Consider the following 18,691-nt stretch of genomic DNA (forward strand, 5'->3'; position numbering starts at 1 on the left):
ATTCATTCTTATTGTCTGTAGATGTTCCTAGTATTTTTTGGGGAGAAGTAGTTCTTACTGCTACTCATGTAATTAATAAGATTCCAACTTCTCATAATTCAGGTTTATCTCATTTTCAAAAACTATATGGTCACGCTCCTGATTATTCCTCTTTACGTGTTTTTTGTTGTACCTGTTTTGTTCTCTGACCACACGTTGAGCGTGATAAGTTATCCTCTAAGTCTGTTTTGTGTGTCTTCCTTGGTTATGGTGTTGGTCAAAAGGGATATCATTATTTTGATCCAGTTAGTAAAAAATTGTATGTCTCTCGTCATGTTGTGTTTCTTGAGCATATTCCTTTCTTCTCTATACCTCTTCTATCACATGACACGACTCATGCAAATCTTATTCGCATTGATCCCTTCAGTACCGACACCGATGAAGCCTCCCCCACGGCTACTCTTCCATATGACAACTTCACTGAATTTGGTATTCTCGAGACATCTCCTCCACCTCCACCTCCACCTCCCCCTCCTACGACTATTCCTTTACCTCCAGAGATTGTGGATAATCACACTCGTCGGTCTATATGTCCTCGTAAGTCTACTAAACTACCTGATTTTGCTTATTCTTATTATTATACTTCCTTTGCTTCTTTTGTTGCCTCTATTCATCATCTTTCTGAGCCTTTGTCCTATAAAGAAGCTATTAGTAATCCTCTTTGGCAGAATTCTATGGACGAGGAATTAACTGCTCTACATCATACTCATACTTGGGATTTGGTACCTTTGCTACCAGGGAAACGTGTCATTGGTTCTCGTTGGGTCTATAAGATCAAAACTAAATCTGAAGGTTCTGTCGAACGATACAAAACTCGTCTTGTTGTTAAATGTTACTCTCAGGAGTATGGCATGGATTATGAGGAAACTTTTGCCCCTATTGCTAAAATGACCATTGTTCGTATGTTAATTATTGTTGCCTCTGTTCATCAATGGAAAATATCTCAGATGGATATCAAAAATACTTTCTTAAATGGTGATCTTCAAGAAGAAGTGTATATGGTGCCTCCTCTTGGAGTTACTCACCGATCTGATGAAGTTTGTAGGCTCCACAAAGCTCTCTATGGACTCAAACAAGCACCACATGCTTAGTTTGTCAAGTTCTCCATAGTGGTTACCTTACTTGGCTTTCATCCCAGTAATCATGATTCAGCTTTATTTGTCAAGTGCATGCGTGCAAGTCGTATACTTTTGTCTTTATATGTGGATGACATGATAATTACTGATGATAATTTTGATGGAATTGAGTCTTTGAAGTTTGAATTAGCTTGTTATTTTGCTATAAAAGATTTGGGTTTACTGCCACTACAACAAAATAGCTCATAGACATCGGTTTTCCACCGGTGTCTATTTGATTTTCGACCGATGTCTATGAAGCCGATGTTAAAAGTCTGTCATTTTAGACATCGGGTTAAAACCGGTGTAGTATCACTTAACGACACCGGTTTTCGAATCGGTTATTAACCGGTGTAGTATCACTTAACGACACCGTTTCATACACGGTGTAAAACCGATGTAATATTGTATGTTAATAACACCAGTTTTGGCAGCGGTAAATGACCGATGTAATATTACTTTATAACACCGGTTTTACATCGGTAGAAAACCGATGTAATATGTATTTTTTCTAACAGCACAGATTTGATTTTAAAACCGACAATAACAAAAAAAAATACACAAATATTCACAAATTGTACAAATATTCTTCATTCAATAATATCCATAAAATACACAAATATTCACAAATTATATAAATAATCTTCTTACAACAATATCCATAAAATACCCAAACATTCTTTTTACATCAAAAGCTAGCTAATAAATATCAAAATCAAGGTAGAACATTCTTTTAACACATCAAGGTAGAACCGCACTTCAAATGTAATCTAGCATGCATTCAGCCCACTCGAACCGCACTTCATCAATTTCAACTCTGGAGTACTTGAGATTTGTAAACTGTAAAAACACATAAATCCACCATATGTCAAATAACTAAAACAAATGTGTACATGTATCAAATAAAATAGAATACCGAGTTTTTAAAGGCTGCTGTGCAAGATAACGAATATAACATAGAATCTAAAACTTTCATATATGACACTTAGTATATGCTGCTTAGAATATAACATAGATAATTTGCTCCTTCTAATTCAAGTGTACAGATTGATAAGAACCGACAGCATCATACAACAACTTACTAGGCATGATAATGGTTGAACAAAGAAATATGACTACTCAACAAATCTAGTGAAGCATAGAAGAACAAAGCTACCTCTGATGAAGAGATATACTATTTATTGTACTACCTCTGATGCCATCTTGGTATCCTGAATATCCTGCACTAAGCCCCCTATTTTCTGTGATTTCTGCTACCAAACACAGCAGCAAGGAATGCGGCAAGAAGGCAGCTGCCTCCTTAGTTCAGCACCCAAAACAGCAAGTTAGAGCTTCCTTTTAGGTCCATTCAATCCTCTAGTAAGTAGAAACTATTTTCCCTTTGGTTTATGATGAATTTGGAGTGTCTTGACCTAAGATATAATCCTCTTGTAGCCCTCTATATTAAAGGCCAGCATACATGGAAAATTCAGCATATTCTTCTGAAGTCATAACAGGGTAGGTAAACTTTACTTGTAGTTTTTATTCATTTGCTTCATGTAGGAGTAGATTCTAGTAAATTCCCACACATTTAATGTTTAATGATCGGCTAGGGATAAGATTAGGGATCAACATGATCATTTCCTCCCTATAGCCATGTGGTAGAGGTCGAGCTTGTAGCCTAAATAATGTAGTTAGGGTTCTCTATCTGATTAATGAAAAACATGAATATAGGTAAAAACAAAAGAGGTGAGTAAAATAATGAAGAGGGGTTAAATCATAAAAACAAAGAGTTCCCTATTCTTGAGGTACCCACAGGCATATTGGCACTCACTCTTACTTCTAGTTGAACTTGAAATTCATTGGTATAGCTAAATATGGTAATGGGTACCCTTTAAGTTTGATTACCCATTTATCTTAATAGGTTAGGTTAAATTCGAGTATCAATGTGTTAGATATTTAGAGGAAGTTGAGCAGGTTAAAAATGTAATCAATACTTTAATCCTAAGGTTACCATTTAAGATAGCTTATCCAGCCACTCTACTCGCTGCAGCTCCTAATCTCTAATTCCTTTCTTCTTAGGCAATCATTTAGTCTCCAACTAGTATCTGGTTTGTAACAAAAGCATAGCATCCGGTTTGTAACTTATTTTAGACAAATAAAGCAACCATATAAGCTTATGAAATGAGAGAATGCTACACTCATTAATGGTTGCATAAGGATTGCTTAAGTCAACATATAAATTTTCTTTAATGGGATGTAGGTCAATTAATATGGGTTGTTTAATTCATGTGTTTTATGTTGTGTGAATTGCTTAAGGTCATCCCTAAGCTACTGTACATGCTATGTCAGAGCTAAATTCGTCCCAATTTGTGTGAGTTCTTTTCTCCTTTTCACCTAAGCCATATGCATAAACCATGTACATATTAAGTAGAAGCAACTAGTTTTCACTCTTGTGAAACAAAACATCTAATCCTTTTTGTAAACGTTTACATGCTATCAAATTAAGAGTGTCAAGTTTTGATTGGAAGTGTGGATGTTTCCAGCGGTATACAGCTTTCTGAAGAATCAAACATAATCAGATACACCGCTACAATGTGATAGTGTACATAAGCATATCACGCATAACAAGCCACAAGTCATATCAATCTACCATTAATTATGTACTTACATTCATAGTATTGGTTCAAGTCATATCTAAGTTCATGTCGATCTCTTCACATTTATAAATTTTTCAAATAATTAATATTAGCTTCTGCAAATGATGTTGCCCCTACAGATAAAAACATTCATTGGACAATAAAGGTTGAGAAAAATAACCACCTCAAAGTTTCCTTTCAGTTCTGATTCGAGCTTTTTGGTGAGACTCTCGTTGTACAATTCCTCGTAAGCCAACTGAATCTGCTTTCTTTGGGTGGCATTTCTATGCGCTAAAATGTTGATCAGTGTCTTCTCATTAGTTCCCCATCCTGACACATGTAGATGTCGCGGTAAGGCTATTTAGCTTATACAAATTTTGCTTCACTATTTCTTCATAAATTTATATATGCTATTCAAAACTAGTGTATCTGAGCAAGGTATCGAAATACACTGTAGAAGAACTTGCATCTCTCTTATGCACAATGACATTATATGAGGCCTTGATGAACCCATTGCTAGACATTAGGCTTCAAAGGGACAAGGCTTCAGGGATGGACAAACAGAACACTTTTGCAAACTCCAAGAAAAATTACCATCACAGCCTATGCAGTTTAATAGTATTTCTCCAGCTCCAAGTTCTTGGACAGCTTTTGCAAGTTCAAAAGCTCCAATAGGCCGAACCTCACGTCCACCATTGACCTGCACAAGAAAAGGTCAAATCAGACAAGAGAAAGATTTGAAGACCTTGTTTGTTCATCTGAGGTTAACACAAAGTAATCCAATTTATAGTTACGAGTTTGGGTTGAAGCATCCAGACTAGTTTGAAGAAATTAGTGACAAAATACATGACTAGGGAAAATAATGTGCATAAATAATGAAAAGCTTACTGTGCACTGATACCATGCCTACTCTTCACCTGAGGGGCCTGAAGTTATCATGGAAGAAGAAATGTAATCATAGATGATCCGGCGGTAAGAATGGAGGGCTGGCCCAACGGATAATGGTCCGAGCGGAGCTATAGATAACCCATCCATGGGCTTGGGTTTCTGACGCCAAGGCAGGAGGATCTAAGGGCCGAGCAGGAGTCCGCTCGGCTGGGACCTAAGGGCCGAGCGGGTGGTCCGCTCGGCCAAGATAAGGGCGAGGGTACAAAGGTAGTCGAGCGGCCTATGCGCTTGTCTCGAGATATGGGATGTCAGAGAAGGCACGTCTGATGATAAGGCCGTAGACGAGATTGCACGATGGAAGATCCCGCCGTCACATCAGGGAGAGGTGGATACAGTAGCAGTATGGTCTCATATATGCTCTTCTGACAGGCCCATACTTGGGTATGGTCTAAAGCAGATGACTGCTTCGATTGATGTGCCTGGGCTCTTTCGATAGTTCTATATAAGGCCTCCATTTCTTCACCGGAGGTACACGCGTCCGGATCTCTGAAGCCACTTCTTTGCTATTTCCTCGCCTGACTTGAGCGTCGGAGGGCCGTCGCCGGGACACCCCCTCGGCTCGGTTCTGTTGCAGGTTCGCCGGAGCACTCAAGGATCCAGCAGGGAGCGCCACGTCCCCAGCGTCCGTTGACTCCTAGTTCAGACAGGATCAATAGAGAAGTGGAAAGAAACATATAATGAGAAAAGCAATAATTTGTGGAGCTAAAAGAAGCAAGAAAGGCAAAATTATAATTATATAGTACCTGGGGAAGAAACCTTAATGGTCTTAAATTCAACATCATCAGGGCTCCCGACAAAGACTCTCCGAGGGTCAATGCTCACAACTACTGCCTGATGGAGTTAAAAGTATCGACAATAAACATTATCATTGTCATTGTTTTTTTTAGTAAGTCAGATGCATACTGCACAAAATTGAAAATCCATTTTCCACAATAGTGAATATCAAGAAAAGAAGGTGACAAGAAATGCAACTTGAGTTGTACTCTCAGTAAACAATTAACCTATCTCATACTTTCATTGAACAGGTTCAGATAGGGAGAGAGAACAGCTGAAATATAGGTGCAACAAACATAGGATCAAGGTTATAGAATGGGAACAAATAAACATCAAGAATATACGTAGTCACCAGCTCTCCTCATTGCAGCGATAACTCGTTGATAAAGATCAATTTTTAGCACAGAAAGGTCTTCCACGCACCAGTCCTGACAATGCATCATTAATTTTCCTGATCTGCTATCACATTCTAAGTGAGCTAAACCAGAAACCAAATCAAAAGAAATCCGTAAACGATGCTGTAGGGGAAAATTCATTGAGTGGAAATTACCCAAAGATTTCAAATCAACTTCTCACGAAGACACAAATTCGACTCTAAATCATTCCGAAACCCTCCAATTAGGAACCAAAACTTCAAGGAAAGCTCGAATCACTTCTGACCTCTCTGTGACCCATTCTAACAAACAGGTAACGTGCAACTCTCTACAACTTGTTCATCATGGAAAACACAACACAACTCAACCTCAAATCATCGAACACCAGCCAAAATCTCTAGGAAAACCTACTGTGAACACATCAGAAATCACTGTCAAACAATTTTGGGTAACATACGCAAACCAAGCAGTAACCTTCAACCGAAACCTCCAACAAGAACACATCCCACCGAGAAAAATCCAACCCGAATCGTATACAAAGAAAAACCAATCAAACACATCCACAGAAGAGGAAAACATATCGAAAGCGTCTACAAAAGAAGTAAATCAAAACATCTCCAGGAAGAACAATCAAAGCCTTTACCAGAAGAAAACCAGTCGAAATCCATACCAAATCCTCACTTTCTATAGGTTTTCCACCCCACTATACCTCATGGATTTCGAGTTATCACAGGTAGATACACTTGCCTCTTTCTTCTTCGTCTCGCCTCCACTCGTCCTCGCGTTGTGCCCCGTCAGCTGTGGCGCCGCCTGCGAAGCTCAGCTAGGCAGCGAAATGGCGCGACGAGTGGCTCTGTCGACTCGGGAAAAATGGAAAGAAGAGAAGGGTCGGCGGAATCGGGCAGGGAGATGTGAGACGGGGACGGCGACGGCGAGAAATCGAGGGAGCGGAAGTTGAGGCGGCGCCAGCAGCTAGGGTCGAGGGAGGCGCGGTACCAGGACTTGCAGACGAAGGGGACGGCGACGACGAGATCTCCGAGGGCGAGACGACGGAAGGGGAAGAGGGAGATGAGGCTGAGGTTTAGGTTTAGGTTTAGGTTTATGTTGAGAGAAGGGGCACGATATTGGTTTAGGTTTGGAGGGAATTTTGTGAAGTCTTGTAAATTTTAGCCGGTGAAAAAATTAAATTATTTAAGAAGGGGTTTATTAACATCGGATTTTAAAAACCGATGTTAAAATCGGTGTCTATTAACCAAAAAAAATGGCGCTCATAGACATCGCCTAAAAAACCGATGTCTATGAGCTAAAATCTGCGCTCATAGACATCGGTTTTTAGAAAAACCGGTGTAAAATACTCAAAGACTTTGGTTTTAGCCTAAAACCGATGTTGTTCCACTGATGTCTATGAGCGATTTTGTTGTAGTGTGCGCTATTTTCTGGGGATTGAGATCGCACACCTAAAGGTTATCTCTTGTCTCAGTCAAAGTACATAGCTGATCTATTTGAGTGTGCATGTCTCACTGACAACAGGGTAGTTGATACTCCCCTTGAAACTAATGATAAGTACTCTCCATCATATGGTTCTCCTTTGCCATATCCTAACCTCTACCGTACAGTTGTGGGAAGCTTGGTTTATCTCACTATGAATCATCCTGATATTGCGTATGCTGTACATGTGGTTAGTCAGTTTGTCACTGCACCGACCACAGTTCATTGGGTTGTTGTTCTTTGCATTCTTTGCATTCTTTGGTATCTTCGGGGAACTCAGTTTCAGAGTCTTTTATTCCCTTCTACTTCCTCATTAGAGCTCTGTGTATACTCTGATGCTGATTGGACGGGGGACCTTATAGATCGTAAGTCGACCACTGGCTTCTGTATTTTTCTTGGAGATTCTCTTATCTCTTGGAAAAGTAAAAAAGCAAGATGTTATTTCTATATCCTCTATAGAAACTGAATATCGTGTCATGGATACCACTACTTGTGATATTGTTTGGCTATGTTGATTGCTTGCAAATATGGAAACTTTTCTTCAGAAACCTACTGTTCTTCATTGTGATAATCAGAGTGTCATTCATATTGCGTGCAATACAGTTTTTCATGAGAGAACGAAGCGAGATTTTTATCGGACAAACTCTCGATGTTTCTGGCTGTAGCTGTTGGATTACAAATTGCTGGAGATTTTTCGGGGTATTAGTTGAATTTAAATATACCGAATTTAAATTCACTTATCTATTGAAAAGACCTGAGCGAATGATCTCAGGCTGCCAGCAGGGGCTGATTTCTGCCAAGTGATGAATGCAGTCTGCACTGTGTTGATCGGGCGGGCGTAGCAGATCAGAAAGGTCGACCGAGCATTTGTTCACGACCTCAATGTATGTGAATCAATATAAACCAACAAAAGTGTCTTGAAACTTCCAATGTGGGACTAAAGTCTCATTCACAATGGAGCCTCTTTCCTATTCCATTTCTTCTCCATTCACTTATTCAACAGTAGCATCATGAGTTTGAGGGGGAGGGGGGTGTTAGATTATATAATTAGAATTATTTGTTTATAGCTTTGAAGATAATTTAGTCTTTTATCTTTTCAATTTAGGGTTTAGATTTTCTGATAGTTAACTATATAAGACTTTGTACTCTATATTTTCTTACAATTTTTTTTTTGAATTCATTAATAAAAATGACTACTTTTCTTTTGCATCAATTTCTACAATCACAATCATTTAATTCAAATTCATATTTTATTGGTTAGTCTAAACGATCAATCGAAGCCAACTTTTAAAACTTCATTAAGATATCATCGTAAGATTTATAAGAATTCGAAGGTGTAAGTATCAATAGTATGCACAATATGAACAGATGAGAGGGTAAGGATTGTTACTGGGATAGGGAAGGTTAAAGGATGAACATTTCTCTCTTTACCTATAGCCTTGGCTAGCTCCGGTTGATCTCCGACGGCTGCTACTCTTGGTGCTGGAAGAGAACAACAGCTGCTACTGTATGAGAGAAAGAAAGGTAGCAAGGCACTGTTGCTCTTTGATGGAGAAGAGGAAGAGCAAAGGGGATCGGAGGGCTGCTGGTGCTGTGAATAGGAAGAAGAAGATAAGGAGGAAGAGAGGCATGCATGTCGGCATGGAGTTGATGGTGCATGAAAGAGGGCCGCCGTGAGGCGATGGAGTTGTTGCGTAGACAGAGTAATAGAGAAATGAAAAAGGGAAAAGAAAGATTTTCTCAAAAATATCTTTATTCATTTTAAATCGACCGAACTGATTTAAGCTTTTATTTGGAATTTGGTTCGGCTATCACTTTGCCAAAGTAAATCTAAAACAATCCTGACTTAAACCAATATAATTGATATTACCACGCCTACTCGATGAATTGCAGGTGCAGACACACTGTACTTGATTTTACCTTAATATAGAATTACTCAAGATCTTGACCTACAGATTCTTGGTTTGATTTGATTCTTCTATTGTTGTATTTACACTTTGATTTGTCTGCTGCTTTATTCGTACAGTTTTTCTTCTATATAATCAAAATGTTATAAATAAATAATTTTAAAAATTTTCATAGTTATGATTACATAGTGTTTAGATCTCTTTTAATATATTATCATCGAGTGGGGCGTATCGTCCGATGTACAGAAAATTACACCTCTGGAATATGAGAATTTTGATTTAATCGGTTCAATAGATTAATTATTAATCGATTGCTCATTTCTAGATATTCCGAATTCTCAAATTAATTTTCATAACTTAATTGAATTATTTTTGTTGTTGTTTTTAATTAATTGGGAAAGATGCAATTGTAGAATTGGTATGCATATAAATATATTTAAATCCTTAATCGCTTTGTCTATTTTTTAAAACATATCTGTTTTATAGTATTAAATTTATTAAAATTTATCGGATGGAAATTCTCTCCCAAATTATGATTTTAACGTGCATAATTTCCTCTGGTCCATATTTTGTACATCAAGAGATGCTTCATTAATATATATGGGTAGGGATTGATAGTCCATACTTATTTTATAGGTGGAGTCATCCATTATCATTAATACATGCAAAGGGATCATTCTCTAATCCATAAAAGTAGACCAGAGGATCTCAACTAATTTTGAGGTCGGATCCTCTAGTCTGTATTTTACAGACCAAGGGATGATTCGCTTACATACATTAGTGGGAATTAATGGTCTCCACATATTTTACAAGTGGATGTCATCAATCCCCATAATACATACAAAGGGATTATCCTCTGGTCGCGGACCAGATCTTGGCTAATTTTGAGATTGAATCCTTTGGTCCGCATTTGCGGACCAGGGGATGGTCCGCTTACACGCATTGATGGGAATTGATGGTCCCCACATATTTTATAGGTTGGGCCCATCAATCCCCACCAATATATGCAAAGGGATCATCCTCTAGTCCGTAAAAACAGACAAGAGAACCTCAGCTAATTCTGAGGTCGGATCCTCTGGTTCGCATTTTGCGGACCAGGGGATGGTCCGCTTACATGTATCGGTGGGAATTGATGGTCCCCACCTATTTTTCATGTGGGGGACATTAATCCCCATCAATATCAATCTCCATCAATACATGCAAAAGAATCATCCTCTAGTCTGCAAAAGTGAACCAGAGGATCTCAGCTAATTCTGAGGTCAGATCCTATAGTCTGCATTTTATGGACTAGGGGATGATCCGCTTACATGCATTGGTGAGAATTGATGATCCCTACCTATTTTACAGGTGGAGGTCATTAATCCCCATCAATACATATAAAGGGATCATCTTGGTCCGCAAAAATGGACTAGAGGATCTCAGCTAATTCTAATTCTGAGGTCGAATCCTCTAATCCGCATTTTGGGAACCACGGGATGATTTACTTATATGCATTGGTGAAAATTAATAATCCCTACCTATTTTATATATGAGAGCTATCAATCCTCACCAATACATATAAAAGGGGCATCTTTTAATCCATAAGAGGATCCCAGCTAATTTTTACTAGGAGATATCACAATATGAAATGAGATATATAGCTTATAATTATTTGATATCATATATTTTGAAGATGTATTTAATACGGTTGAAAATGAATCTATGATTTAGTATTTTCAAAACATGAAATCTTAAAAAATTTCAAAACATGAAATCTCAACAAATGTTATTGTCAAAATATATAAAGTTAATATATACCTTTTATTATACAACACAAAAAAATTTTAGTTGTCTTAAGTTTTTAAATTTATTGAATCCTCCCCGATTAAAAATCTTAGCTGCACCACTAAGGCAAGCGAAGTTACAATTAAAAATAAAAGGATAAATTCACTATCTTAGCAATCTCTTAGTGTAGATCGTACCAATATAGAGGAAAATAAATATAAATATAAATATATAAATCATAGATATATAGTAAAATAAATCTTAGTCATTAATTCAAGTAAAATTACCATAATTCCAGTAAAATTACCATAGAGCAATGATGGAGAGTATCTCTCATTTAATTCAATTCTATTAAGTTCCTTCCCTCTCTCAAATTATTGAGTTAGCATGAAGGATTTCTTTCGACACATCACGTTCGTGGGTATGTCCTCATTTACTTGGAAATATCATGACTTGAAAAAAGTGTGTCGGCCTCTTCTCTCGCCGAACCTACATGATGCATTTCTTATTAGGACATAGAAAGTTAAGGAAAGATGAATAGTTTCTTTGAATTTAATTGGAAGAGAAAAACTTAAAATAATGTTAATATTTTTGTTTTTATTTAGGTGACGTTTGGTTTAGAGGTTTGGGAATGAGGGAATAGATTCATTCCCAAATTTTATGTTTGGTTGATGAGAATGGAATCAAGATTTTAGAATGAAACCTAAAAATTTGGGTATGGATGAAACTGACCCCTTCCCTTGAGTTTTGATGGAATTGAAATAAGAATTAAGTTTTGGATGAAAATATCCTTAGTATATTTGTTCAATTTTTCTTTCATTTCACACTCTCTCTCTCCTTGTTCTCTCTCATCATACTTTCTCTCTCCTCATTCTATCATCACATTTCCTCTCTCAATATACTTTCTCTCTCCTCAATCTCTCTTATCATACTCTCTCTCCATATTTTATCTCATCATGTTTTCTCTCTTTCATCACTCTTTCTCTCATCACACATTCTCTACCATCTTCTCTTTGTATTCTCTCTCATCACACACTCTCTCTCATTATTTTCTCTCTCTTCATTCTCTTCTCAATTTTCATCATACTTTCTCTCTCATCATATTTTTCTTTCTCCTCAATCTCTCTTACCATACTCTCTCTTCATATTTTCTCTCATCACACTTTCTCTCTCTTTATTCTCTTCCATCACACTCTCTCTCCTCATTTTCTCTCATCGCACTTTCCCTCTCTTCATTTTTTCCCATCATACTTTCTCTCTCATCACATTTTCTGATCATACTTTCTCTCCTCAATCTCTCATTTTCTCTCATCACACTTTCTCTCTCTTTATTTTTTCCCATCACTTTTTCTCTCTCGACACACTTTCTCTCTCATCATATTTTTTTTCTTCTCAATCTCTCCTCATTTTCTCTCATCACACTTTCTCTCTCTTCATTTTCTCTCATCACACTTTCTCTCTCTTCATTTTCTCTCATCGCACTTTCTCTCTCTTCATTTTCTCTCATCACACTTTCTCTCTCTTTATTTTCTCCCATCACTTTTTCTCTCTCGACACACTTTCTCTCTCATCATATTTTTTTTCTTCTCAATCTCTCCTCATTTTCTCTCATCACACTTTCTCTCTCTTCATTTTCTCTCATCACACTTTCTCTCTCTTTATTTTCTCTCATCACACTTTCTCTCTCTCTTCATTTTCTCTCATCACACTTTCTCTCTCTTTATTTTCTCTCATCACACTTTCTCTCTCATCATATGTTTCTCTCACATTCACCTTTCTCTTCCATCTAATTTTTTCTCTTATTTTCCTTTAAGGGTAAAAAAGGAAATTTAGGTTCATTCCGATTGAAAATATTCAACTAACCAAACATTATTTTTAAGAATAATACCCAAGCTCATACACATTCCTATTCCACAATACTATGATACTCATTCTCATTCTAATTCATAGGAGAGAACCAAACGCCACCTTAGTCTCCACCTCCTTGAGGTGACTAAACCAAGTGTCCGGCTCTCACAATCTTATTCACTATGAAATTTCTCTTTCTTGAAAACTTTCTAGAGGCAGAGAAGTTTCATACAAGTATACAATAAGAATACAACAAGAATAAGAAAGTAAATACATAATCAATGAAAATCTTTCTTGCTTAATCTCTTGTTGCTCAGAAATACCTCTTGTTGACTAAAAAATGCAACAGTACTTCACCTCAGAATCCCCAAGAACTAGCTTAAACAAGTACTCCAAATCTCCATGAAATCCCTTTTTTAGGGTTCCTCGATGCCTTCTAATCAATTAGACTTACCCCTAATCGATTGACATGTCAAACGACTGTTCAAAAATCCACAGAACGACTTTTTTTTGAACCCCAAATCGATTAGTGAGTCATGCCAATCGATTAAGAGATCCTAACCGATTCCAAGGGTTTTAGTGATATCGCGGAAAACCCCTCAATTGATTACCATAATAGATTGGTTTGACCTCAATCGATTGCCCAATCAATTCCAAAACCTTCTATGTTGTCGCAATAAATCTCCCAATCAATTAACCTAATCAATCGGACTATGCTAAATTGATTATCCTAATTGATTCAGCACCTTTCTGTGCTCTATGAAAATAGTCCCCAATTGATTAACCAATCAGCCTAATCGATTAGAACAGTTCCCAATTGACTAGGCAATCTACCTAATCGATTTAGCACCTTCTATTCGAATCACATCTCCTACCAATCGATTGGCACTACTCAATTGATTAAGTTAATTGATTCGAGCAACAAAACTCTAAGATTCAGGTTTAGGGTTTTTCAATTGATTCCACTCCTTGGCAATCGATTATTAACCCTAATTTCAACATTTTCGAGGCTAAAATCACATCTTTCTCGGTATCCAGTTAACCTCAACCTACCAGGACTTCCATTGCCCAACATCTAATCATCCATGACCTGTTGGAACTTTTTGTTGCCTAGCATCCGGTTAACTTTAACCTGCCAAGGCTTCTTCATCAAGTGTGTAGGCAACATTTGACCTACTTAGATTTTTGATGACCTGTTGAGACTTTCTCATTCACTCATCCTCGACCTTGTCTTCAAGCCATCTTCCATCAGCTTTACGTCCCTCGAGTGCTTCCTCATCCTTCACGTGTTGCTTTCAAGATGCTTCCTTCGGCTTTATCCTTATTGTCGGGTCTTTTCATAACCTTGCCTTCTAGCCTCCTCTATCAGTCTTGCGTCCCTCGAATGCTTCTCATCCTTCACGATTTGCCTTCAAAATCTTCCTTCGGCCTCGGTCTTTATCCTTGTTAAGTCACACTTGGACTTACGTTGCTAAGACTATACACTTGGACTTAGATCGCCAAGACTTATCCTTGGACTTTACCTTTGCCAAAATCCCACTTGAACTTTCCTTGTTGTACCTACATCCTATATACTCATAAGTGTTGGTGCAATCGACCTCCAAGGTTTTAATGTCAGACAAATATGTTTAAGTATGGAGCTTGATCTAGGGAGGTCCTAGTTGGAGGCTAGGCAAGGAGAGAAATCTCGGTATATCGTGGAAGCTAGGTGGATAGGTCTGGAGGACTTGATCCCTGGGTAGCCGAATACTGAGTCCTAGTTGTAGGCTAGGTAAGGGAAATCTCAGTATATCGTGGAAGCCAGGTGAATAGGTCTGGAGGACTTGATCCCTGGGTAGTCGAATACTGAGTCTTGGTGAGTGAAGCCAAGTGGAGAAAATCCTAGGGGGTGGTAACCTTAGGTAACGAGAAGTCTTGGAGGAGTGAACTCCAAGCAAGGTTGATCGGACCAGCGGATCTCGGCAAATCTAGGTTTAGGTTTACTATTGTATTCTGTATTACTATTATTACTATTGACTAATGTAGTATTGCAGGAAAAGTCATAGTGGATCGGGCGATCAGACACTGAGCAGGCAAAAGTCCAAATAGGTCTGGAGGACCAATGTTTGGCAGGTAAGTTGAGGTATGCAACTGGAGGAGCGATAGTGAGGTCGGGTTCCTAAAGGGAATAACCTTAGGTCGCTGATCCAACTGAAGAAACCGGGAAGGTTCCCAAGTTGAAATCAAGACAGTTCTACTGTCTATATTACTCATGCATTATATTACTGTGCTAACCTTTGTTTTGCAGGAATATTGTTTAAACTCTGTTTTGCAGATTCGGCTTGATCGGTCGACCGAACAGGAGGATCGGTCGACCGAACCAGCTTGACTCAGACCAGAGACCAGTTCAGACCAAAGTGAAGCACAGTCTGATCGAAGTCTGATCTGTCGACCGAACCAGGGATCGGTCGACCGATCCAATCAGCATTAAACAGCATTAAAAGAAGATCTCTGGCAGATTTCGACGAACAAGAAAAAGGCTTGTTCGGTCGACCGAACCATTAAAGATCAGTTAATGCAGATTTCTGAACCAGCTTCAGACTTTGGCCAGGAAGGAAGGAGGGAGCGGGTTCGGTCGACCGAACAGTGGGATCGGTCAACCGAACGCCCAAGGCCTATAACTTGAGGCTCGAAGTCAGAGGCTGTAGAGAACTTTCTGATCGACTCTTGTGCTCTTCTGCAAGCTGCTCACGCTACAAGTCCTCATCAAATTTGCAAGCAACTCCATCTGATTGCCGACCGAGCTATGATTTACTACTACTATTGTCGGTATAGCTTTACTTTTTATACTGCACTTTAATTCTGTAAGATAGTAGAAGTGTTACTATCTTACATATCTGTACTTGTACGATTCACTTCTTTTCGAGGAGTTGTATCTTGGGTTGATAAAATTCTAACCCAACCCGCTTAAATTGTTTGGCGGGGCGGGCCAACCCGACGGGCCCAACCCAAATTGACAGCTCTATTGCTCACTATGGGGAAATGATCTAATGGATCAATGAAGAATGGAGGTTGAGCACACGACTTTTAATGATCCAATAGAATAATGTGAAATATGTTGGGGTTGCAAGGTTGCAAACATAGTCCCATATTGGAAACACATGGGAAAGATCATGGGTTTATAAGAGAAAAGATATCTTCATTGGCATGAGGCCTTTTGGGTAGAGCCCAAGAGCAAAGCCATGAGGGCCTAGGCCCAAAGTGGACAATATCATACCATTGTAGAGATATCTAAATTCTTTTTGATCCTACAATTGGTATCAGAGCCCGGACTGTCAGAAGGTTTAACCACCGACTGTGCACAAGAGCTATGGTCTGATTAAGCCATGTAGGTATAATATTGACCTCGAATAAAGAAAGTGGGGGCTCATATGTTCAGATCAAGAGAACCAGACACCAGGCAGGAAGTCCTAGTTGCGGCGCAAGGAAGTCCTAGTTGCGGCGCAAGGAAGTCCTAGTTGCGGCGCAAGGAAGTCCTAGTAGGTCGGGTGGACCGAGGGGCAAGAAGGCCTGGTGGGTCGAGGATCGGACGTGAGAAGTCTGTGGTCCTTTGTTTGAGGGGGGGATTGTTGAGGTTGCAAGGTTGAAAACATAGTCCCATATTGAAAACACATGGGAAAGATCATGAGTTATCTAAATTCTTTTTTATCCTACAAAATACTCTTAAGAGATTACCTATGTGAGAAAGAAGTGAGGTTGCTTCGAAGAGAATTGGAGGCACAATTCTTAGAACTTCTCACAGAACCAGGCGTGTTCATGGTCAAGAACGAACACCAGTAATCAAGCATATCTTCACAAGAGAATGTTCAAAGGGCTATTGTGAATAGGACTTTAGTCCCACATTGGGAGTTTCAAGACATATTGGTTGATTTATATTGGTTCACATGCATGTATAAAGAGAGTGATGGTGCTCCTATATAAAGAGAGATCATGGTCTTGAGCAGACAATACACAGAACGCATAAACGAAAGATTCTTCATCCACCTTCGTTCCCCAAACTTTCTCTCCGCTGTGCATTTTCGCTCAATAATTTGCTCGTAATAGCAATTGAGTACTTTCTCAATTAGCCACGAACAACCAATGCTTGGTTGTGCCTATGGTTTTGCCTCTCTCATGGATTTATTGGTGCTGCACTTTTTTCTTGACGGGAATGACTTGTGATAGAATGGATCTTATTTATCTCGATGAAATGGGGGGGAGGGGTATCGATCCCAATGCCAAAACTTTTTACCATGTTCAGTAGTTTTTCAATGGCTTCTCTTGCATTGCCGGGAATGAGTGGTTTTGTTGCATAATCATTAATTTTTTTTGGAATAATTACTAGTAAAAGATTTCTTTTAATGTCAAAAATACTAATTACTTTTGTAATGGCAATAGGAATGATATTAACTCCTATTTATTTATTATCTATGTTACGTTAGATATTCTATGAATACAAGTTATTTCATGTTACAAATTCTAATTTTTTAGATTCTGGACCACGAGATGAATCTGTTTTAAGGAAATTGCTAAAAAGCAGGTCTCAGCCATTTTGCACTCAAGCGCTTTGCCATTCTGCACTCTACCGCTTTGCCCCTCGGGCGCTCTGTACTCGGTCGCTCTATCGCACTCGGCCGCTCTCCCACTTGACTGCTCTGCACTCAGTAGCTTCGTTGTTTTGCTCTACTGCTAGGTCGCTCTGCTCTGCCGCTTGACGGCTCTGCCCCTCAGTCACTCTGCACTCGACCGCTCTATCGCTCTACTATTCTGCACTCGAACTCAACAATCAACCATACAAGACAATCAAGTCAACCCAAGTAACACCCTGCTTGGTAGTCTGATATTATCCACCCAGATTACTCTCACAAATAAGTTGAAGTTGAAGTTGAACTTTCAATTCAACTATTTTCTCAAATATCTCCGGTCGATTGTATAACACTAACTACATCAATGATGAGATGGCATTACATGAAAAAATGATAAACCTAGTTAACCTTATTGATTAATTTTGGAGCGATTGGTTCGACTTCACAGAATTTTTCCACCGGCTATCAAGATAAATCGACAAGCGCTTGCGATAGGTAATCTAGAAGCTCGTCATCCTTTGATTGTGCGTCTCATTTTAAGAAAAAAATTTGAAAAAAATTTACAAATATTATGAATTGAATTATAGATAATTAAATAATAACTTAGATATTTTACTATAACTCCGGGGCTTATGGCATGGGATTACATGAGCATTATATTGTTGGTCAGGGATTTTAATAGATGTTCATGCAGCGGTTTTTGTGGATTTATTTATTTACCAAGTTCATCGCTTGTCTGATCTGCCACTGGTCATTTTTAATTTAGAAATATATTGACATTAATAATGTTTCTTTGTTCCAAATAGATTTCTGATGTTATAAGTCTTTGTTTGGAGGGTCAAAATCGAACGCGTGTTAGTTGCATACATCACGCATTTGATGACGTTTTACGTAGTAACGTCATCGAATGACGAGGGGAGACTCCATGGAGAGGAGACTGAGAAGAGGTCATATTTTTGTCAACGACCTTTTCTATTCAGTTGGTGATCAGTTATTGTCCAACTTAATTTCCATTAATCTCGGACTTGACTTTATGCCAAGCTCAATTTATATTCTCTACACTGGTTATTTTATGCTGATGGTGAGTAAAAGATCATTAATCATTGAACTGATCAAACGTGGGAGTTTGATTTACTTGAAAATTTACTACTTTTTTATTTAAAAAATCTTAATTATTTTCATTTATTCGATTAAATTTTAATTTTAAAATTT

At 38.4% G+C, this 18,691-nt stretch overlaps 1 long non-coding RNA gene across 1 annotated transcript; it reads right to left on the reverse strand.

Annotated features, from left to right (window-relative positions):
- Positions 1–4,423: 4,423 nt before the first annotated feature.
- On the reverse strand, positions 4,424–5,559 carry LOC122049473. Its single transcript, XR_006130964.1, has 3 exons — positions 5,464–5,559; positions 4,661–4,698; positions 4,424–4,472 (listed from the first exon to the last, which is right to left on the reverse strand). It is a non-coding gene; the product is annotated as an uncharacterized LOC122049473 (long non-coding RNA).
- Positions 5,560–18,691: the final 13,132 nt, after the last annotated feature.

This window comes from Zingiber officinale, chromosome 2B, assembly GCF_018446385.1.
Source record: "Zingiber officinale cultivar Zhangliang chromosome 2B, Zo_v1.1, whole genome shotgun sequence".
Taxonomy (NCBI): Eukaryota; Viridiplantae; Streptophyta; class Magnoliopsida; order Zingiberales; family Zingiberaceae; genus Zingiber; species Zingiber officinale.